General features: G+C 42.4%; 1 protein-coding gene across 1 annotated transcript in view; it reads left to right on the top strand.

Annotated features, from left to right (window-relative positions):
• The first annotated feature begins 18,142 nt into the window (after positions 1–18,142).
• RDX (radixin) overlaps positions 18,143–24,397 on the top strand; it is a 42,780-nt gene continuing 36,525 nt past the window's right edge. Inside the window, exon 1 of the mRNA XM_075082689.1 lies at positions 18,143–18,443. The gene's annotated coding sequence lies outside the window, so the exon portion shown is untranslated. The remainder of the gene's footprint in view (positions 18,444–24,397) is intronic.

The raw sequence follows: 24,397 nt of genomic DNA, 5'->3' as shown, positions 1-24,397 counted from the left end.
GTCTGAGAGACCTGGGTTTGTGTAGCCTGGAGAAGAGAAGACTGAGTGGGGATCTTGTCAATACTTATAAATATCTAAAGAGTGGGTGTCAGGATGATGAGACTAGACTCTTTTCAATAGTGCCCAATGACAGGACAAGGGGCAACGGGCACAAGTTGGAACACAGGGAGTTCCACTTTAACATGAGAAAAATCTTCTCTCCTGTGAGGGTGCCAGAGCAGTGGAACAGGCTGCCCAGGGAGGCTGTGGAGTCTCCTTCCCTGGAGACATTCAAAACCTGCCTGGATGCGTTCCTGTGCCCCCTGCTCTAGGTGTCCCTGCTCAAGCAGGGGGGTTGGACAAGATGATCTCCAGAGGTCCCTTTCAACCCCTGCCATACTGTGATTCTGTGACAACTGTCTCTTAACCCAGTCTTGACCCTGGCTTGCCTCTCCGCATCCTGGCTCCTTGTTGGTGAGGTGACTCCTTTCCCCTACCTTGGTATTGTGCTTAGCTCCCAGCACACCTTCTGTTGCAGACCAGCCAAATCTTGCTGCTCCTTGACACCCCAAATACAGAACCCTCCTAATTTCCTCATAATTTCTATGTAATGTACGCCTTTGGATGGGCAAGCTTGAAGAAAATGGTGGAGCAAATCAAGTTGGGACACCTTGATAAAGTAAGAGTAGCAGAGTGAAATAAAAGAGAGAAAAATTACAGAGTGTAGCAAACATCTCTCTGAATCTCACCTTGGTTGTCTGCAAGTTTTTCTTGCTTGTCTCTATGGCATGTTCATTCTAATGGTAAACACTTTGTGAGAGGCACTTCTTCTTTCCTATGTATTTGTACAGGTTCTTGCACATTCGGGAATAGATGTAATACTAACATTTTTTTATAATTATGTCCTCCGATGCTTTATTAAGTTTATATCTGTAGGAGGCCAACAAACCACTAGATGGCAAACAACTTCAGCAAGATAATACACAATTATTCAGAGTCTTCTGTCCTCAGCTTCACTGCTGAGGCCATGGAGTGTAGTCCCATGGCAATTTGTAGAAATCCGGGGTGAAGCTGATATGGTCCTGCTACCCTCTGCCTCTCCCTCCCTTCTGCTGTTCTAGTGTTCATGAGCCAGGTGTGAGTGGATTCATAAAAGTGATCTGTACAAAAGCTCACCTAGGAAAAGACAAACAAGGAAAAGAAGAAAAGGAAAGGGAAAAGAAGAAAGTAGTTTCCAGTCATTTCAGTTCATCAACCAGCTTACAGGCCCCCTGTGCAAAACAAGAGGATGTATTTGGGGAAACAGCAGTCCCAGATTGGATTGGTTTATGCTGCTGAGTAAAGGTATAACATATACTTCTATTTGGCATAAAATTCCAGGGTTCAGGATGACAAAAACATTGCATATGCATACCAATGCTCAGCAGATAAATTCTATAGTTTACTACAGATGATCTGTCTTGAGTCTTGGTTTTCTACCTACAAGAGACATGGCATGAATGCATATTTACAAAATGCAAATCCTGCTATTTAAAAGAGATTTTTAAAATAACAAATCACAGAATCACAGGTTGGAAGGGACTTCAGGGATCATCTAGTCCACCAAGTAATCAGACTTCTGTATACAATTAGCTTTTCTGTTCATTATCAAAGTTCTCTCTGAACATGTGTTTTAACCTGGTTTTGGATTTTGGAAGCCAAATTGTGTAAAATTATCCCTTTCACCTGAAACACATGAGGAGATTCAGAGTAAGGAAAGGTTCTGTGGTCCATGTGGAGCTCTCCTTTTGTGATCATCTCCTGTTAACCAGCATCAGAGCAGAACCATCTCATCCAAAGTCTCTTCTATAAGGTAGTGCAATTTGTGATATCCTGGCTTCTCCACTTTGGGTTTTGGCATGACTCTTTCAGTTCAGTCCTCTGGCTACAGTTTCTCTTTCATTACAAGAGTGTGACTAAGCCCTCACAAAAAGAGACAGGAGAGCAGCGGGCCACATTATTTCATCTCGGCAACCTTTGTGTGACTGGGGACAGGAGTGGTCATGTGAGCTGCTGACACAGAACATTTTCTACATGTTTGTTCCTCCAAACTACGGCATCTCTTCAACATGGTTTTTCTAGTTCTGAGACCGTGTAAATGAAATGGTCTTTCTCTCTAGCTGCCCCTGATGGTTCAGTAACGCAGACCTTGATCTCATTTTAAGCAATCAAACATAAATAAAATGTAGTAATTGATCATAGACAGCTCCAACCAGTCAGAAACTATCAGAGATTCAGTTTGTACCTGAGTGAGTGGGACACACAGGCTGGACACTTTGTTGCTACCTTCAGCCGAGGAGCATAGGACTTGAGGGTGGTGAGGTCTGAAGTAACCTGTGCTTGAAAGGAGGCAGGAATGTGAAGGAGAGGTCATCACCTGTGCTGAGTTGACCCTGGCTGGAGACCAGGTGCCCACCAAAGCCACTCTATCACTCCCCCTCCTCAGCTGGACAGGGGAGAGAAAATATAATGAAAGGCTCATGGGTCAAGACAAGAATAGGGAATTCACTCAGCAATTACCATCATGGGCAAAACAGACACAACTTAGGAAAAAAATAGCTTAATTTATTACCAATCAAATCAGAGTAGGAAAATGAGAAATAAAACCTAAATCTTAAAACACCTTTCCCCCATCCCTCCCTTCTTCCTGGGCTTAACTTCACTCCCAATTTTCTCTACCTCCTTCCCTCAGCAGTGCAGGGGGACGGGGAATGGGGGTTGTGGCCAGTTCATCACACATTGTCTCTGCTGCTCCTTCCTCTTCAGGGGGAGGACTCCTCACACTCTTCCCCCGCTCCAGTGTGGGGTCCTTCCCTTTGCAGACAGCCCTCCATGAAATTCTCCAATGAGGGTCCCTTCCATGGGGCACCATCCTTCAGGAACAGGCTGCTCCAGCGTGGGTCCCCCACGGGGTCACAAGCCCTGCCAGCAAACCTGCTCCAACGTGGGCTCCTCTCTCCACAGGGCCACAGCTCCTGCCAGGAGCCTGTTCCACTGGGGGCTTCCAACGGGGTCACAGCCTCCTTCGGGTATCCACCTGCTCCAGCGTGGGGTCCTCCACGGGCTGCAGGTGGATATCTGCTCCACTGTAAACCTCCATGGGCTGCAGGGGGACAGCGTGCCTCACCGTGGTCTTCACTACAGGCTGCAGGGGAATCCCTGCTCCAGTGCCTGGAGCATCTTCTCCCCCTCCTTTTTCATTGACCCTTCTGTCTGCAGGGCTGTTTCTCTCACATATTCTCACTCCTCTTCTCTGGCTGCAATTGTGCAGGTTTTTTTTGTTTCCCCCTTCTTAAATCTGTTTTCCCAGAGGTGCTACCACCATCACTGATGGGCTCGGCCTTGGCCAGTGGTGGGTCCGTCTTGGAGCCAGCTAGCACTGGCTCTATCAGACATAGCAGAAGCTTCCAGCAGCTTGTCACAGAAGCCACCCCTGTAGCCCCTCCACTAACAAAATCTTGCCACACAATCCCAATGCATCAACCAATAAAGGATTAATGGATAGGCAAAATGTTCACGTGGTGGTTGTTTTCATATTGGGAATTAAAGTGGTTTGTAAATCTTTCTGTAAAAGGCAGGTAGTCTGAGTACCATCAAAGTGTGTGTGTAGCTGCCAAGCAATTCTGCAGCTAAGGGGATATTTAGGAACTTTGGCACTTTGTTGGTGAGGATCTGGTAACAGCAGTGCAGCAGGGCAGGAGAGTGTTTTTTCTGCAGTTGCTTTGTCTTTGCTGGTTTCACTATAGCACCCGAAATACAGTGGAAAACAGATAGAAATGTTTGGAGTTTTGTAATTCAAAGAGGTGGAGCTCTGGGAACAAGCCAGAGCCTGGTGTTACCCATTCAGAGAGGAAAGCTGAGGAGGTGGGTCTGTCTTATGACAGGGAGGTGAATTATTGCCATGGAATCCTGCTAAACTGTAAATAATTAGTTGCTTCAAAGCCATGGTGCTGTCATACATAAAAGACTGTGAAATCTGTGTGAGAATTTGCATCTCTAAGTAAGGGATTTTAAAGTTAGTTGTCTCAAAGTCTTTATACTCTTTAATAGAAAGATGTGTGAGCTTTTCCACAGGAAAACTTCCCTGACTCTTCTGAATTTCTGAAATTCTTTTACTTTATGTTATACATAACATTTCATAGCAACAGCTCCTTCCTATGATAAGTTGAAAAAACCATGTGGACAGTTTAATGTGGAATTTTCAAAACAAAGCATAATTTGTCATTGCTGAATTAGAGCCAGATTTCCATTGTGAATATTTGTCTCCATCAATAGGGGATCTTAAAGTGTGTTCAAAATACAACCGTACAAGGTCATGAAAGGGAAATCCACTGCAGTCTATTAAATACAAAAACACCATGTCCAGCTCATGTCTGAATCCCTTGATGTGCGAGGTGTTGGAAGATGGGAAGGTATTCTGGGGCAGTCAGTGCTTGCTCCATTCTCACATTCTTTCCTAGGTATTGACTTTCACCATTGCTGGAGACAAAATATTGGGCTTGAGGGACCTTTGGTAAAACATTAAGTGGACTCTTCTTTGGTGTAACTCCTTCCTAATTTTCCTGCATATAATAACACCCTTAAGTTGAAGTTGTAGAGTTCTTACTGGAGGACAAGAGTCGAGGACCAAAATTCACCACACGTTCCCTAGTGAATTTGGGCTGGGACAATCTTTTCCACTACTACCAGTGTCCCAACACTTGATCGCGACAGTAATTAGAGCCTGCAATTAAACAAAAAAGCCACTTTCCAACTGCCCAAGATTTGTGTTGGCAATGAATTACAGCCAGATATCCAATCCTGTTGCCTGCTGGTGCCCACTTCTCTGGATAAAGCTATAATGAATTATCAGTAACATATTTTTACACTCTTTCCAGGAGTCCTTACAGTTGTTTGGTAAGAACATATGCAACAAAGTATAAGCAAAATCCCTTCATTAAGTAAGGAGGTTGATTGCAGTAGATGCTGCAAGTCCTGCTGTCCTGTCAGTAGCAAGTGAAGTGAGGGATGTTTGAGGTCCTGCATGCTGGTCTTTACTACCTTTGAAAAATACATCTTTGTATAGCCCATGAAGAAGGACTGCATTTACTTTTGATGGTAGCCTATTGCTTTGTAATGAGAAGCAGCCCAATTACACAGGAGAAAGTCTTTAGTATGAGATTCTTAGAGAAAGTGAGATGCACAAAGGTAGGGTACTCAGGCGGGAGGTTTGTGTGTCCACCAGGAGGCACAGCAAGCTAGGGCTCCATCTTGCTCACAGCACTGAACGTGCTGCACGTACCAGCAGTGAGAGGAAGCAAAAGTTTTCATCAGATTTTTACATCCGGAAGTAGGAAATTGAGAGTATTCTAGAATAAAAATGAGAATGTGGAGAACTGGCAAGAAGCTGAAGTAATAAAATGCATATATGTCAAAATGTTCTTTGGTCAAAGGCTATAATTTCAAATAAATGTTGTTGCTGCTGTCCACAGTCATTGGAAGTCATAATTGATATGACTGAAAATAAAAATGCCAATCACTGTATAAAGCAGTACTGGGGCGCAGCTTCTTAAGGTGCCCATTGGCAGTTGTGTAAGAGGCCAAATTAGACACCTCCATGTACATGTGGAGAAGGACAAAGTTTTGATGCCGCAAACATCTACACCTATGAATGATCATATCTGTTATATCTTAAAAATATAAAAGGGATTACAAAACCAGCCAGAGGCTTACCAGTAAGTACTTGCACATTAGGGACTCCATGGGAATCCAGGTTGGAATAAGCTTGTCAGTTACACGTCTTCCAACATTGTCAATGGAGTTAGAAGCTTTGGTCCTTCTCTCTGACACCCTAGGGGCATGTACATCACATTGGGAATGTGAACAGTGGCATTTTCAAAGCTGCTAAATTTTGTAATTTTTGAAGTATTGTAATCAAAGCCTCTTTTTCCGTCATTTCAAAATCAGGTAATCAGCTAGGAATTGAAAATCTAAAACCAAGCAAACAAAAAGTTCTCTTCCCAGGCTTGAAGAATAAACCTGAATATTAAGAGCACAGAAAGGAAATAGAGAGAACCCCAAACTATTATTAAGGCTTCATGAGATTTGTTTTTTTTTTAATGCCAGTCACATGACTTTCTGGGAACTGATTTATTGAAAGCCTTGGTTTGGCAATTCTGTGCTTGGCTAGTTCGGGCTTGACCCAAGTCCCCTTTTTTCTTGGCAGCACTTTAAATGGTTGAGATGTAGCCTATGCTCCTTTGCAATCCAAGATTGCTGTGTGCAGTCAAGAACCCTTAAGCACAGAAAATGTACAAAGTGACCCAGAGCTGTGGGCCCGGCTGGCAGTGCAGGCTGTGGGGCTGGGGAGAGGAGCCATGGGCCTGCTTTGCTCCCCATGACCAGCTCCTACGTGGGTTTAGTGCAGCTGACACACTCCAACTGGTGTAGAAATTCTGATTTACTTTTAAATTGCACTGGTTTAGCTGGCAATAATCCAGCTGTTGGAAACTCATTGCATAGAGAAAACGCGTTTGATATTTCCAGTTCTTCAGCGTTTGTGTGAGCTGCTGCTACACACCAAACAGACACCGTGTGCAGCCATCTCCTGCATCAGGTCACGTCCTGCTGGAACAGCGCAGCGGCAGCGCCAGGCATTTTCGTGATCGTTCAGCAGTCTCAGCAGTAAGGCAGCAATAAAACAATGCTTCTAATGTATTGCACTGGCTTTGCCTGTCAGCTCTTATTTCAAGGCAGAGCACTCTGCTGGCATATATATATCATACAGTAGGTTTTTCTTGCACTCCTCCTGGGGCTTGTAGCCAAACTGCTGGCAAATGCTTGGAGTTTGTAACCCATAGCAGTACCACCGTTGTTCCAAACTGCTGAGGTAGCACTCTACCCTATTACTTTTTTATACACTTCTGTTTTCTATATAGAAGCAAGGATAGCTCTCAAGTCTTAAAACAGGCCAAAATCTTTGTTCTAAACTGGCACAGCCGTGAAGTTAGCAGAGTCCTGCTGCGTTACACCAGCACAGAGCTGGGCTAGCCGTCACGATGCAGAAGCCTGTGCAAAGTCGTCAAAAAAATTAATATCTAACTCCTGTGTTTATGCCCTATGTGATTAACCATGATACTTCTTTTAGTAACCTCCTTATAAGCAAATGTCTTTTAAAAGTTTCATTGTAACATCCTGGTCTCACTGACTTGCCTGCAGTTGGCATTTCGGAACTGATGTTTGTTGCGCTTCACAGATTTTATCTGTAGAGCTGTGTCTTACTAAGGTGGAAGAAACTTGAACTATTCAGTTATATAATGGAGAAGCAAATGCTTTTCCAGAAATTACTATTTGTTTGTCGAGGGAGGGTGGGTGTGCGGGGGCTGTTTCCTAAGCCAGCATCGCTGCACCCATTGCAGACCTGCCTGTGCCTTTGCCCTTTGCTAGCTGGAACATCCAATTGATTAGACTGAACTTGTTTCCTTTTGTATCTACCCATCCTGGGTTAATATTTAGAGGGTGTGAATGAAAGACTGAAGTCCCTGGCACTCCAAATGTATGGATAGTTTTATTCAAAAGACAAGCCTGACTGAATGAAAGACCAAGATGTCATCACACAACAGCTAAAGCAAAACCAGAGTTACCCACATCCTTCTCTGCAGTATCAACGTCTCCAGTGCACCTTCCTCTGCTTCACAAGAAAAAAAGATATGGGGGAAATTCTATGTTCTCTTCCTAGATTTTTGCTAGAGCTCTGACACCTTATGTAAAGAAGTACGATAGTCCCAGCTTAATTTGGTGTAAACAGTATCTTGTAATTCATCTTTGCTTGTTTGCTGAATTATCTTTCTTGTCCCACAGATTTGTTAATGGCTTTGCCAACTGTATAGGAAAAATACCAGTCCAGTGGTTTAGATTTCACTGAATCTGCAAAAATTTAGGTCACCAGTTCTGCAAACCAAAATGCATATGAGCAATTCTTTGACTAAAATGATCAGGACTACTCATGGGACTCATAGGTCTTGTAAGACTAACTTTACTCTGTGTTTTAACTTGCTTTCATAGAATGTAACAAGCCTTTGAGTAATAGATCAGATTAGGTACCACTCAAATATTTTTGTAACTGATTTCTGATTATATTAAGATACAGATCACCAGGCTGAGTATCTTAAACTAATGAATACAAATGTTAGCAATGAAAAATCTCTTCCAGGGGTTTTGAAAATGTGATGAGAAGCAAATGACATCTGGTTATACTAACAGCTTTTATATAGCATTGCTCTGAAGGCTCTTGTCTTGATGAAGAAATTTCAGCAGCAGTTCTCATGTGGCAAGGTGAAGAAGTGAACACAGAGCATGCCTACATCTCAGTGCAGGTGACAATGCAGCTGCCAGTTTTACCCACAATATCTGGATTAAAAGTCCGTATGCAGACTTTGGGCATATTTTCATCTCGCTTGTAAAACCACCTTAACAATACAGCCTCCCTTGCTGTATTTTCCAGGATGTGGTGTTTCAGTGTTATCATAAAACTACTAATGAAAAAGACACGTGAGCAAAAATGTTGTATTCTGCTCTGCTACCATTAGCAGGAATAATGTGACTACACTACTACTGAAAAATAAGGAGGTTACAGTACGAGGTGGACTCTTCTTCCATACAGAGTTGTACAGTGGGACTACTGTCGTCAGACTTTGTATATGTGGGAAAATGAATATCAAAACAAACCTTTGCAAATACAGTGACCTTTAAAGAATCTTGGATGGAACCATGACAGACTCTTCCACAAGGAATGGTAGCACTTTCGAGGATCTTAATAGTTGGCGATTGCATTTTAAGTTAGAAATTTTAATTGCTAAGCAGAGCTATAAACAGGAATCTAACTCACCATTTTCATGGTCTGTTGCATTTGTGAACAAGGTTTTCTGAGCCCAAATAGTTGTATAGTAACACCTGAAAGGGATCTCTGCATAAATGAATTTCCCAAAGCCTAAGTTGCCTAGAAGAACTGACTTCCTACAGAAACAAAGGATTTTCTGAACCCTTGTGTAACATGTATTTCTTACATTCTCCTAAAGGGAACTAAAAATTGACCTTTCAGAAAGAGGGAGTTTGGCACAATTACTTGCTCTTCAGTAGCCTCTTTGAAACTTTGCTTTACAGAATTAAACCTTAGAGATTCCTTCCTTTGTTTTTCCTCAAGGCATGTATAGTTTGATCACTGACATGCTCTCTCTGTGGGCTAAAACCTAGTTTTATTTCTAAGAAAATTTTGAGCTCACTGGAGTGTATAACTTGCCATACTGCATTATATTCATTTAGCCCACTTGTGTATCACTAACTGTTAATTCCCAATGCTTCTGAAAAGATGCAAACCCAACCCAAACCCAAACATATTTTCGACAGAATTGGGGTGATGGAGACTTCATCCTAATTACTAACTTGTTTAAACTTTGTGTTTAAGGCTGTTTTTAAATTTTAATACCTCTTATAAAAATAACAAGCATATCCAGAAATACAGTAATTCAGGACAAGAGAATATTGCCCTCCCTCTTAGACTCTTGCTGTGAGTTTTGACTTCAGTATCATCCCGGAGCAGGCAGTTTCACAGTCTAGTTTGTTCTTTGATGAAAGGATAACACTTGGTTTCAAATATAGGAGTTGTCAGCTACCCAGTCTGCCCCCTCTTGTACTACAAAACTAAGAAAATGAAAGCTCACAAACCTTTCAAGCCTTTTGCTAGATCTTGACCCAGAATTTCTAGGGAATATTTACTAAAAGGTGACCTAAATAATACTGTACTTCCCATTTACAAACCGCTTAACAAAAGAGAACTTAGAAAGGAGGAAAGGAAAGGAAATAAGACAGCAACTACATTTTCCCTAAAGGACAGTAGTTATAATTTAGAGTGGTCCTGTGATTTCTTAGTGCAGGCGACAGCTACTTACCTGCTTAGGGAGTAATTTATTCACTGGTACTTAGGGTCAAGTCCAGTAGATTGACCACCTGCCTCTGTTTAGGCTGCTGCATGCTGAAAAGTCACCATGTAATTTTGGTTAGTTGCTCCCAGTCACCTGCTGTCCCTTCCTGCTGACCATCCTGCTGGCTGTGCCTTTTTGTCAGTCACTTGCTAGTGATTTTGTGCTTTTTCATAGTAAATCACATATAAAGACACAAATAATCCTTGTTGCCCCAGGAAGATTGTTTTTTACAGAGCTTTCCACTCCCCTCCCAGGAGCTGTTGCATCCCCAAGTTGAAAGAGAGGTTTTAGATTAGGATGACTGCTAGCCCCGAGCACATTTATGCTGAGATAGTTTGCCCAGGCTTTTCACACATTACTGTAATTACATCACTGTTTCAAATTTATACCATGCTTTTTCTCAGTGGCTGACTTGTTAACAGAAATACAACATGGCATAAACTTCCAACAGAAGGTTTCAAGCCTGCCTGTTTCTATTCAGCTCCTTTTCTATGCACAAGATGCCAGTGGAGCGCTCACCCCCTCTTGGTTTTCCATTCCTCTACAGTGCTCAGGAAAGGGCTGATGTTTTTCTTTTTTTTTCCTCCTAAGCCTCAGGCTTGAATATTTGAATCTCTTCTTATTTATTTCATTTCTTAGGCAAAATGTTCTAATTCAGTTAGAGGCCTTGTTTTTCATGCCCCTTCAGCGTCTCCAAATGTCTCCTAATTCTGTAGTCTTTTAGGCTGCAACAGTCAGAGCTGTAGACAGATTTCACCTGAGGTTGTATAATCTGTACATATATGAATCTTAAACATTTTGTTGATCATAGCCACATACTGTACTGTCTACATTGATAGCTCGGTCTTTTTCTGGAAACACTATTGTTAACACATAATGTGCAAGATTATATTTTTACCTTCTCTACCTTGTGCAAACTTCATTTGCTATTGTGTTCCCTGTACACCAACACTGAGGACATTCCCCCGGTCTTTTGTAGATTGACAATAGAAATGAAATTTGCAGGGCTCAGCTGAAGCAATGAGGAAAAAAATTCTCAACTGTACTTACATGATACGAAAGGATATAAAGAAGCAAGAAAGCGCAGATCTTCAAGCTACCAAACCTCCATTTTCATGCAAAGCCTTAGTGGGTTTGACTGGCTCCATGTAGAAGAAACTCTTTGTAAAAGATGATGAGCAATCAGCAGGGCAACCAGAGTAACTCTCCTCTTGATCTGTTAAGTGGCAGCAAGGAACATATTTTGTTTCAATGAAACAAACAAAAAAAAACCCCCAAACCTTCTTAGCAGGAGGAATGCTTAATCTCATCCAATTAAACTCAAAAGGTGAACATCTGAGCTATAGAGATGCATGCGGCAAACAGATGTTCAAACTACTCCCAGAATTCGTCAACTCCAGGATGTAACAAGATTTTGAACTTTCAGATGGAAAAAGTAGTAACCAAACCTGCTGGATTCAATGTAGGCTGCGAGTAGCATGTAATGCCAAATGCTGAACATAAAAATGTGTTATTTACAGTCTAGTCTGAGTATTAGTTCAGGATATAGGAAAAAATTGTTCATTGTTTAACAAGATAACTGACTTGGACTAGTACTTCTTCTGCCTTCACAGTGGATCTCAGTTTTGTAACTCTTTTCAGCCCAGCTTTTGTCATCAAACTAGGTTTGGGTTCCTCTGCAAGTTTCCTTGTAATTAAAACCTATTAGCCAACTTCAACCAAATGCAACAAATGCCTTGGAAGAAATTAATATCCTACAAATTTCATATAAATGGCCATCAGGAGGAAGAAAAAGAGAACTGAGGTGTCCCCAACTGGGAAGGATGGACTGAGTGATCTCATAACTTCTCAGTCAGCAGGGAATCCACACCAGGCAGAGCTCTCAAGCTTGCCTCAGCCACAGGAAAGAATTACAGCAACACCAAGTCAGTCAGTTATACGGCTCTGCTTCCAAGTTCACACAACCTCAGTCAATCTAGTTTCATGGAGCAACTTATCTATTTTGTAACTTCAACTTCAGCAGCATCTGAGATATCAAATCTGTCCTTATGTGCCATCCTTTCAATCGCTGTTCACCACCAAACTTCATGAATAATGTGCAACAGAAAATCATTAGCAGAATTCAGATGTTTAAGGCGACTAAGTCAAGCTAATTTCCCGTTTCAATTTAGTCATATTTCATTGTTTTGGTAGTCTTGTGATATTCTAGTCCACCTGGTTCTTCGACTGGCTTTGAGGTATCCTTAGGGATAGCCAAAGACACTGTCTTTTAATATTTTTTTCTAAAGGCAAATAAACACTCTTAAATCTTTCAGACCTTCTTCATACACGGTGAAATGAAAAAGGAGCAGCCTTTAAAAATATACTTGGAGAAATAGCACACTGAATTCTTAGCATTCTAGAATTATCTTGCCTTTCTCTCCTTATTGCTTAAGTTTCTCTTTGCCGAGGGTGGTTTGTTCTGATAAGGTTCAATTGCAACCTAATAACTGCTGCAAGAGCACGTGCCCTCGGAAGGCTAAATCACCTTCCAGACTCAAAATTGCATCTTTGTAGGTGTGCTGATGATAAAGCCTTGAGATTAGTCTAGTTCTGCAAATGAAGTGCCTTGATATATTCCTCACTCACTATGCTTCTGAGGGGAAAAAAAAAGAATCGGGGCGGTATCCCCTTCAGCAACAGAGCTGTAGCAGGTTTTAATGACACATGCTTTTGCTAACATCAGCTCAGCCTTTTTGTTCCTAAATGCCTTCAGAAGCCCAGATGTCTGTGGACTTACGATGTTGTACCCAGGACTAGTAGATTAACTCTGAAATAAGCTAGTGACTTCAGTGGAGGCATAACATTTAAAATAAGAAAGGAATTGTATTCAGTCTCTATGTCTTTACATAATGTTCACACTGGGACTGCTTTTGGTTTTGCTATTGTGGTTTTTTTTCAGCAGTTTCATCATTAAGGGCTACACAGGATTTAGCTGAAAACAACTTTGGCAAAAATTGCCATCTGTTTTCTTCTAACTAAAACATTTTCTCAATAAAAGTGGTTTGGGGAGACTGTTGTAGAATATCCCCTATAAAGAGGTGGCAGGGTGTTTCCCTTGGTTCTGCAGGCATTTATTTTTTCATCTTTTGTGATGCTACTGGCATACTATCAAAAATGTCCTGTATCTGGAAAACACAAAACTGAGTGGTCTACTTCAATTTTCACTCTTTTTTTCCTGAATATTTATAAATATTCCAGGAAACTCCCATCTTAAAAAAGGAGTCTTAGCCACTCCATTTGGAAAGAGTTGAGGGGAAAGGTGGACTTCTATTTTGAGGTTTTGACATGTCCATTTTGGTAGATCAGGGAGGCGACACAAAGTTTTGAGAACATATTTTGGCTAAGAAGTTGTAACTCTGCTTCCACAGACTTGCTCATTTCTGCTTGTTAATAAGGAAGCAAGTAAATGCAGTAAAATTAGAAGGGGTCAGGACCTAAATATACTTCAGTGACTGATTCCTAGCAAAAAGCTTCACTTTTTAATATGATTTTGCCAACCCAAAGCATTTTCTTTGGCTCTAACAGTTATATATATTTTTCAAGCTTTCAAACACTTGCATCCAATTCCTTGGTAACCATAGTCTTTTTTTTTTTGCCTGCAGAAATAGTTTCATCAAAAAAGTTGTTGCCTGGATTGGTGCCTTTAACTCTCCCTAGTACCTCACCTCCTACTTTATTTCATGATAAGAACTTAGCATTACTACGCTGAAGTGAATACCTCCATGGTTATCAATGGCTTTGATTTCCAGTGCTATGGGCATGACCCAGCTACAGCCACAGTACAACTAAAATAAACACTGTCACTAAAAAACCAATGCTGTCACTGTGGAACAACTTGCACTTGTCATAATAATTATAACTATGAATTAGATAAAACCACAAGGTGGCCAGAAGCAGGAACTGCAGTGAAGTGTCAGCTGTTAGACGACAACCTGAGGTATCAGTGAAGGCATGTTTGGGTGATATGAGCAGATATGTCCCATCTGGGATACAGGAGATTGGACAGCTTGCCCCAACCTTAACTGCAAAACAGCTTACTTTGTTAATTTGCCTCTTGTGCAATTACCAACAGTTACAAAAATAAATCATAAAGTGATAATGGTGGTTGAAATAATAGATGGAACGTAAGGTCTGCATAATAAGTACTTTGTGCGCAAAAATTAAATTAGCAAATTATTGCCACAGAGATGCAAATACTGATTCACTTAGAATGAACTGTTAAGATCCATATTTGACACTGTTAAATAAATGCACTCCTCTACAAGTGATTTTACTACTTCCGGTCTTGAGTAGGAAAGGCATTAAGGCTTGGCCCTGAGGTAGGCTGACACCACTGTGGCGTCTTTGCTGTGGTACCAGAGATGCAACACCTAAGAGGAAAAAAAAAGACGTGTCATTGGAAGAGGTCATCACATGTGGGAGGCAGTCGGTGGTACAGCTTTTGGGCTCCTCACTCACCCAGGCCCCAGCCCATGTCATGTGCCTGCTTCCAGTGGGAACAGTCATCATGAGAAGCAACATCCTCCTGAAGTCTTTCACCAGCAGGAAAGACTTTAATTGGGCTGCAGAACAAAACTTTTGCAACCACCCTTACAGATTTTGAGCCATAAAGGTGACTGCTGGCCAGGCAAGTATCAGTGACAATGTTAGCATATAAGCCCCTTCAGCTACATCATTAAAGCAAAAGGTGGGGTGATCTGACACCCCGCCAGCTGCCAACGCAGCAGGTCAGGAGTAGATTATCCTGACTGCTGTTTTACAGATGCTTTGATCAGGCTTTCGGGTGCTGGTTTATCCTTTCTGTTTCCTGTGTGTCCCTGGAGAGGAGGGAGAATCTCCCTTCCACATAGCTTTTGGCATGCTGGGGCTGTCGTCCCTCACCATGCCACTCGTGCCAGTGAATATCCAGCTGAGGAGTCCCAGACCAGACCCCCCACCATCACCCCTAGCACCAAGGCTTGTGGAAGTGCTGTCAATGGCAGGAACATGGCATCGCAGGACACCTAGGGGAGCATCGCTCAGCTGGGGTGTTTCAGAAAGGCAAAGGACAAACCCTTCCAGAGTCATACCATATTTTGTCTTTTGAACTTGATCAAAGCTGGGACTATATAAATATATATATATATATATGCATGCAATAACAGCAGCTTGGAATGCCCAATGTTGCTACTGGAACCCTTATATTTTTATTGAAGTCTGGTATTTTAATAATGCATGAAAAATACTTTTTTGAGTTAGGTACATCTAATTCTAAATGACAGACAAATTTAACAACAGACATAAAAACTATTACTTCAGACATTTATTGAAATTTCACCAAATATTTAAAATATCCGTGGATTCATCTAATGACCACAAAATTCTTTCAATTCCATTTGTTTCTAGCAAAGACTTTAAAAGGCAATCTAACATACTTGTTGGAAAAAGAAATAAGATTAATGTCCATTAAGGTAGCATATCCTGTTATTGTGATTCAAATACTAACGAAAGAATAAACAATTTGGTTTTAGGCCGTAAAATTAGTACTAGTAAAATTACCCTGCAATAATTTCAGACTATCTAAGGTCTGCTTCTGTAAACGTATTAATAGATGAGTATGCGTGTGTTGAGTCATATGCATAAATATTCCCAGACAGAGTGGCTAGCTTCCAGGCTTACAGACCAAGTCCATGTGTAAGTTTTCCTGTTAGGGGCACTGCATGGGCAGAACTACGTTTGTGTCCTAGCTGATGGCATACATCCTGACTGAATCAGAGGATAAAGGTGTGTTGAATACCATTTAACACTCAGAAAAATTCAGAAATTCCTCAAGGTGATTTTTTTTTCTTAGTTCCCTTTGTCCAGTAAATGCCCCTTGGATTGTACATTTAGCTTTAATAAAGTAGATTGTAACTGGGTCTTCACTGACACTTAATGCCTCTGAAGGTGCATTGAAAAAGAAGAGAAGCATTGGCCCAGAAATCTTTACTCTCAGAAATCTTTACTTATCATTAACTTTATAACCTACCTCTTAAAGAACTGTGTAATTTAAGTTGATATGGGTATCTGAAAGCTCTCTTTATCACCTGTAGTTCTTTCTGTAGTTTCAGTTTCATGGCTGAAAAGAATACAAACTCTAACTACACTTTTGTTTTTACTGCCCTGTTTTATCAGACAAACTGCAATTTTATACCTTGTTAAGGAAGTGAGGCGAGAAGAAAACTGTATTATACTGTTGACAAGGAAGATAAGGCTATTATTTACCTTGACATTTTTGAGCAATAATATTCTTCATGTAACAGGATAAGAGATAAAGCATATCCTGTGGTGATAATGCAGAAATTGAAAGGAACTTTCTTCCACATGCCCTAATGCAATAATCCTATATTTGAGCCAGTCCAAAATGGATTGCACTGAACAGAGACAATTTCTTTAGGTGACTGAATGAAATAGGGTTTAGTTTTCCTTTTTTTTTTTTTTTTTTTTTTTTTTTTAAGATTTCCCTTTGATCTTACTCTGACCTGCAGGGAAGAGTATGTCACATACTAATGGCAGCTGGTCAGCAGAACTGTGTGTCCGCAGAGGCTGCAAGACGCTTCAGAAGCTTGAGGTACTGCAAAATACTCTGTTTCAAGCCAGGATGTTCTTCGCGATGAGCAACAACATCGAGAAGGAGGAATTAGCCACTGGCACTTTTGCCTTGGAGCAAAATGGCATAAACAAAGCTGGATCTGGAATTTTAGCCCACGGGAGGAAACTGGACATATCTTTAATACACTGAGTTCAGGTTCTGTGGTAATGACTGTTTGAAATACGCAATAAAATGCACAAAATCATCACAGATTAAACTCATTAAATGCCTCTAGAAGCAACTAAACTCAAGCTTATATAATTCAATTAAATTTCATCATAGTTTGTATTACATAGTCATCTAGTTTATAGGAATGTTCTTTAAATTTTCTCCAAACAACTTTATAAAAATTTAGTCAGGCTCCCACAGATTCTCTGGGAGATTATTCCTTGTTGTTTGGCAGGCTGTTCTCTTCTTCCCTTTCTCCCCACCTCAGATTCTTCCTAAAATATTGTTCTTATTCTTTTTGAAGCAGCTTTAATTGAAAATTCCTCTTAATTCTTCCCCCAACCTTTCTTTATCAGGCAGCCAGAGGGCGAAGTGTATTAATAGCAGCTGCATGACTCAGAGTTGGTAGCTCAAGTGGATCCCTTTGCACTGAGCTTTGCTGTTTGGCCTCCCTGGCTATGTTGCCACCAAAGGAGCACCTTCACTTTCTTGCAAACAAAAATAAACTGCAAAAGCACAGAGGGGGCTGGCACTGCCTCAGCCTCTCTGTCCTTAAGAAGGATTCTTCTTACTGCTGTTTTCTGCTCCGTCCTCATTGGGATAGGATATGAAAAAATCAAAATATGTATGTGAAAAAAGAAAAGTGTGATCCCATCCCTCAGTGTGACTCTTTCCCCCACCTGAATGATGAAAAAGGAACGAGGGTCCCATAACTACGGTGAGATGGAAGAAGGGATCAGGGTCAGCGCTCACCACTCAGACTGCATTCCGCACTCTTTCTCTGAAGGCTGCCCTTTTCTCAGGGCCATCACAGCTCTCTTTCCTCATCTTCTCCTCACCTACATGAGCAGAGTTTCTGGAGCGCAGCTTTGCCGCTGAGCAGCTATTGCAAGCAAACAGACGCGGGCCGACCGGGCTGGGCTGATTTCCGCGGGGCACCCGCGCAGCCGAAGTGCGCGGGACGCTGCGAACCTCCGTGCCGCGGGGCCGCAGCGCGGTGCCGCCTCCGGCGGGCCTCGGAGCTGCCGGGCCCCGGACGACGCCTCGCAGGCTGGACACTTGCCGCCGTCCCCTCACAAGAGCTCCATCTCTCACCCCCGCTGCCCCTCCGTGCGAGGCCCGGTCCCTCACCCTCCGTGACCCCAACAGCAGCCCCGACCACGGCCGGCCCCTCAGCCCAGCAGCGCCGCCACCTCCCCGCGACCACGAACAGCTCCTTCCGCGCCCCCAGCCACTCGCGCCCCTCCGCCAGCGCCAACAGTACGGGCAGCAGCTTCGTGCCACCTGAAGCGCATGCCCGACCGCGCCGCGCATGCCCAGTGCGGGCGCAGGAGCAACATCTGATAGTGGGGAGGGGGGAGAAATCTGAACGGCGGCGGCTGCCGCCATATTGCGGAGCTGTCAGCGGCCGCCGCGCTCGGCGCCTCGTCCCCAGCGGCGCGGCGAGCAGCGCGGGGCGGCCCCGCAGCGCCTCCTGTCCCGCTGCGAGGCGGGGGGGGCGGGACGGGCGGGACGGGGACACACGCTGCCGTACCACGGCGGAGCGGAGAGCGCTGCGCCCAGCGCCCCTACACCGGGGTCTCGTGTCCCCCTTCCGCCCGGCGCCGCGGAGCGCCCGCCCCGCTGGCGGGGGAGCGGAGCCCCTGGTGAGTTGAGGTGGGGCGGCGGGGAGCGGCCGCGCCGGACCCGCGGGGCGCTGGGACGAGGGGAGCGCGGGCGGTTGTCAGCGGGGGCGGGGGGCGCCCCGGAGGGCGGCGCGGGGGCGGCAGGCGGCGGCGGGGGGGTGTGCCCGCTCCCCCGCCGCGCTGGCGGCAGCCTGAGGCGGGAGCGGGAGCCCGCCCGCAGCCCTCGGCGGGCGGGGGATGGGGGGGGGACCGGCGCGCAGCGGGGAGACTTGTTGCGGCGGCAACGCCGCGTTGTCACCACGCTGCTTGTCTGCGGGGCGCAACGCCCACCCCCGCCGGGGAGTGGGCGGCGGGCGCTTTGTCGGGGGAGCCCCGGGAGCGCGCCCGGGTCGTGCCCGCGCCGCGCAGCCCCCTCTGCATTATTCATGCCCCCGAGCGTTGCGGCTCTCGGGGTTACCGTAGCCATGTGGCAGCCGGGTCGGCCAGCTGACTGAGGCGGTGAGGAAGAATAATAAGGAATTACTTCATAAACAAGTTCTGTGAAGCATCTGTTGCTGTCTATTGTTTTCAACAAACGCACATTTTTAGAGTCCTTAAATACTGACCGACGTAATGGGCGCAGCGGCCCTGAATGAGCCTTTGTGCTTTGTTTTTCTTTTTGAATGGATTAATGTTTTGTACGAGTCGTGGGCATTTGTAATTAACCTTGCGCTTAAAGTCTAGTGCAGATAAGGGGTTTTTAGTTTCAACTTTGTGGAATTCGTTTCTCTTTTGTCAGTTTTCTTACTTCAAACACGAAAAAAATAACTCTTTGGACTCCGTGCCAACACAACTAATCACATCAGTTATAAGGTGCTATTAAGCTGTCTCTTCCAGTCTGTGTAACACCCTAGACAAGTATTTCATGTTCCTCTTTCTGGTACAGCCTTTTAAAAAGATTCAGTTTGTTTAAGTGAGTTGTGGGAGTTGCAGTTCTGAGTTTTAATTAATTCTGTCTTTGCGACTGGTTTGTGTCAGGCCTCAGAGGTGTCCCTACATCTTACTCTGTTTTGTTTTCAACAGAGCTGCTTGTCATTTTGTTTATATCACAGAAGCGTTTTGACGATGCGTCAGCCTGCACAGCGCTTCACGTATTCAGAAGACTGTAGGCATACCATCGTTGCTGTCAGGTCTTATATCGTGCGTTGGCACAACGCTGCTGAGCAATGTGTGTTGCAAGGGTGGATGTGGAGTTGATATACAGTTACGTTATGGCTACTGCGATGAGGTTGCGTTGTGATCGTTAAAGATAAGAGACAAGTCCTAACTGTTTATTGAATTATAAGACTTGCGTCTATTGATTTAGTATAAGAGGGGCTGTGAGAAAAATAAACTGCAAGTCAGTGCAATGTTCCCAGATAAGCAACCTCCCAGCAAATGGCAATTGCAAGGCAGTGGCACATTTCCAGGCTGTGTGCTGAAGTGACACAGCTCTTCCATCAGACTGGGAGACTAGAGAGCAAAAGTATGACAAACAGCTTTAGAAAACACACAGAAAACCACACGGTGTGACACGTCAGGAGCTGTCCAGAGAGTTTTCCTTGCATGTTGATTGAAAGAAACAGTGTAAAAGTATTTGCAGAGATGACAAAAAGAGTTCTGGTCTGACTATTTCTGCCACTGCAGTAGAGAGCATTGCAGGTGTTGATGATAATAGAGCTGCTGGAAAAATAGTTGGTTCACAGAAAATTAGGTAAAGTTGTAAAGAGAGTGAGAATATGGATCCATCTACAAGATGTAAAATTAGGTGGGGTAAGAAGTGTAGAGGTTATTCTATTACAAGGCAGTTCCTGGTAAAGAAGGTTACTTTAGCCGCTCCAGGATAGGTATATGGCCTTTCTTCTTCAATGATCTTGCTTAGTTTTTTGAGAAGGGGTACTTCTGTTGGCAGAGGTGAAGAGGGAAGCTGTTTAAGGTATTACTTCATTCTATTGGATGTTAAATACATCAAAGCTGTCCTTTCACTTTGTGTTACGTTAGGTGGCAGTGGGAGTAGAGGAAAGGGAAGATTTTCAAGTCTGTAAATGTAAACAAAGCTTTTTACAAACTTCTGAAGAAAGTCCTGGTTGTTGAATACGGATCCATTAAAGTAGCACTTGGTGTATCTTGCATGCTCAGCGAGTTTACTCCAGGCAGAAGGGGCCTAGGTAAATTCAACACTGAAGAGCTGCATCTGTGGGTTAACTTTACCAGTAGGCTAATTCTTAGCTGTGCTTTGAATTTTAAAACTTTTTTCCTTTCTGCTTTAGACGTTCATTAATCACTCTGAAATGAAACCGTCAAGTCATGTAGTAGAAGGAAAAACAAATATTACATTGGCCCAAAAAGAGTTAATAATCTTTACACTAGAACGTTTCAATTTAAGAACTTCAGCTGATGCGAGTGGCCAGATCATAAGTTTTCTTTATTTTATGGAACTAGTTCTAAGACTTAACAGCATTATTCAGAAAATACAGTACCTGGTTTTGAAATGGGATGTACCCAGAATTTTGGTTACATTATAGTTCTTTGATAACTATATTTTTAAATAAAGATCTTTTCACCTTGAAACAACAGAGTACCTGCATCAGACACACTACTTAATTTCCATTTTTGCTTGTATATCAGATGTACATGAATCGGAAGAGCGGTCATCCTGTCATTGTAGGACTCTTCAAAATCTTGGAGTTATTCCAAGTAGTGCAGTTGTGGGTACTTTGAAGCTCAAAGTTAAAGTAACGTTACTAAACTTAACAAATGTAACCTGTATGTAAATTCTATAGCACATCTATAGCATACCAGTTTATTAACTGGTAAAACTTCATTGCCTGAATATTCTTTGGCTGGTCTGTGTTGCTTTTCATTTAACTACTGCATTGGCAACTGCCACATTTTTGTTTGTACTTTTTAAGCTTTCAGGAGCTCCAGTTTGGAGGAAACACTTCATTTTTCACTTCAAAATAAGTTTCACTATAAATCCATTTAATGCATAACAATTGTACGGTTGTATTGCAGTTATTTTTCAGAGAGACAGAAAGCCTATCAAGTATTTCGGGGAAGGGAGGATTGGGGAAGCAGTGGCTTTAAGAAGGTAAAGATCACAAAATCACAGAATGGCAGGGGTTGGAAGGGACCGCTGGAGATCATCTTCTCCAACCCCCCTGCTTGAGCAGGGACACCTGGAGCAGCGGGCACAGGAACGTGTCCAGGCGGTTTTTCCATGTTTCCAGGGAAGGATGAAAGAAAAAAAAAAAAGTTGGTATGTAATACTCTAGCACTGGTCAAATCTCAATTATTATGTGTTAGTTATAGAATTCAGTTCTTTATTTTTCTTTTTTTCATTTTTTTGTGAGCTAGATGTCTTGTTTTGGTTCCCTTCTTTGTTTGCTTATATTGCAGACCACCTCTCTGTCTGTCTGAAAGAGATGTATGCAGAAGTCTGTGGCGAATGAACTTCTTTATTGGACTGCAGCAAGTGTGTCATTAGGGAGCTGCTAGTGTAAAAGATGATTGCCCTGCAGGCATTCACAGGCTGCTTTGGAGTAGAGAGGCGCTTTTGTAGAAAACTGAGACCTGTTAGTCTGGTACAGTGGCTGCAAGTTGCCTGTTGCTGCCTCCCCAAAGATCTAAAAGTTTTAGGTATCACAAAAAATGGAATGGTATAAGACTTTGGAATGAAAAAGTATATTAATTTTAAATAAGTTCCTGTAAATAAATGAGTTAGTTGTATTGCTGTGGCTAAAGCAATGTGGTCTCTGCCATGTGTATCTAGGACTATAGATGATGAACCTCTTGCTAGAGCTTAGGAGACACATTTCTGAAGAGACTGCCTCTGAGAGAAGGTCCTAAGCTGTCAGAGAGGGATCCTGCTTTTGAGGGTTGGTTCTCTGCCAGCCAGGCGTCCTGCTTAAGCCTTCTGCCTCCTATCCCATCCTCACCTGACCTCAGACCCATGGCTGTGTGTGTGAATGTTTCTTTTGAAAACAGCTGCTGCATAAATTATTTGACAGAATCTTGGCATCAAGCATTTTTATGCACCATCATTTTCTGAAGAAAGCTTTCTTTGTCATCTTTCAACAATTGGTTTATTTGTTGGATTCTGTGGCATAACTGGAAACATGGATGATACTGATGTAAAAATCCAAACTGCCTTGTAGTGAAATGAGTTGAAATCACAGTTCTTCATGTCAAGAGAATTCTTGAAGTTGGATGATTTTTTGTTTGTTTGTTTGTGATGTGGAGCCTGCTGATATTTTGGTGGTTTGGTCCAGGGTCTAGATTACTGTATATGTTGTGAAGGTCTCGAGGGCTGGGGTGCTGTAGCAGTAGGAGCTCTGCAAAGTCACAACCCTGCTAATACTGACTTGGAAGAGGCACCTTTGAGAGTTGAAATGCCAAAGTGATGAGCCTTTATATCTAGTACGTCACAAGCTGGGTTCAGGATGCAGGAAGTGACAGGGATATCGTTCCCAGTCCCAGTTAGCTGGGTTTCCCCCTCCCCCCTCTATTTGCAATGCCATTTCACATGGGTGTTAAGATAAAAGTAAGTATAAGTAATTGTTTCAAGGATAAAAAATTTAGTAAAACTGATATGGTTGCATTCACTAAATATAAATTTATTGGAAATGCATAAGCAGCAGAAGTGAACTCCCATGCCAGTAATAATAGTGGAGGTGCACAATCTTTTGCCTGGAAGTGAATTTTTTTTTCGTTTGGACAAATAGTTTCTTTATATTTATTTTGTTTTTAATGTTAGCTGGTGTCAACAACTGGGAAAGATAGGGTGTTATTTTTCTATTCAGTGCTTATTTGATTTCAGGTTTTGCACAGTTTTAATATCTATGAACTTTATTTTTATATACCTATAGTACTTAGTTGTAATGCTTTTGTGTGAATATACTATTTTGAAATTGTGTAACGCTTTGAGTATAAAAGCATATGAAACCTCGTGTTTGCATTATGTATACAGTGGAAACCATGATCCATGAATTTAAACTGTAGTCCCTATCAGATGAGTGTGATTTTATTTTTTTTTTCCTTATAATATGGCACAAGGTCTTTATGATCTGAAATAGAAACAAGTTCACCATAGTTGGGTCTAAATTTATTAAATTTCCTTTTTTTTAGAAATTATAGATATTTTTTTTTTCTCCAATAAAAGATCTTACAGCAAACACTTCAACAAAAAATACCTGGGCTATTACTTGTCTTGCATAGATTTTTTTTTTCTTGTTCCTTGTGTACTGTGATAATTTATCAGGCCCATGAGATCTGTGGCACTGACAGTGAGATTTCACTTTTGTTGAGTTTTTGCACAAGAGGATTCTTACTTTTAGCTGATAGCTTTGTTTTATTGTATGCGAACAATAAATGTTAATTCTCTACACTCATTTAAATTACATGTCTACCAGTTGTGATTTAATGACATAGAACTATCTTATAAAACTTAAAAGTCACATTTCTCATGTAAAAAATTACCTTAAGGTTTTAAAATATTTTTTCAGATAAGTAATTTAGGATTGGTTGGTGGTACTTTAACAAAATTCTTTGTGTAAAACCCAAAGCAAAAAGTTAGGACATATTTATGGAAGAATTTGCAATGATAAAACATGTGAGGGCATGACAGTCATTTTAGAAAGAGATAGGCATGGTCTCTCTTATAAGACCTCAGAAAGTAGGCAGTTGATGAGAGATCTCTTGTGCCATAAGCTCTCATTTGTCTGCTAGAGGGCTGGACTTATCAGTCATCTTCCCATACGCCTTCTTTTCAATGCTAATATAACTGTAGGCACATAAAAGTAGTTGTGCTGGTTTCTATTCCTTTTTGTACTGTTGAGTTGTCACGCTTATAAAATGGTGGTGAGAATCTAATTTAGCTTTTGCATCCTTAATTAACTGAGTTTAACTCTAGGGCCTAGATCTGTCTTCAGTTTTGCGAGCAATGAGCCTCTACTGTC

This window comes from Phalacrocorax aristotelis, chromosome 1 (genome assembly GCF_949628215.1).
Source record: "Phalacrocorax aristotelis chromosome 1, bGulAri2.1, whole genome shotgun sequence".
In the NCBI taxonomy this organism is placed as follows: domain Eukaryota; kingdom Metazoa; phylum Chordata; class Aves; order Suliformes; family Phalacrocoracidae; genus Phalacrocorax; species Phalacrocorax aristotelis.
Note: the sequence above shows the minus strand (reverse complement) of the source record. Positions and strands in the feature narration are given on the sequence as shown.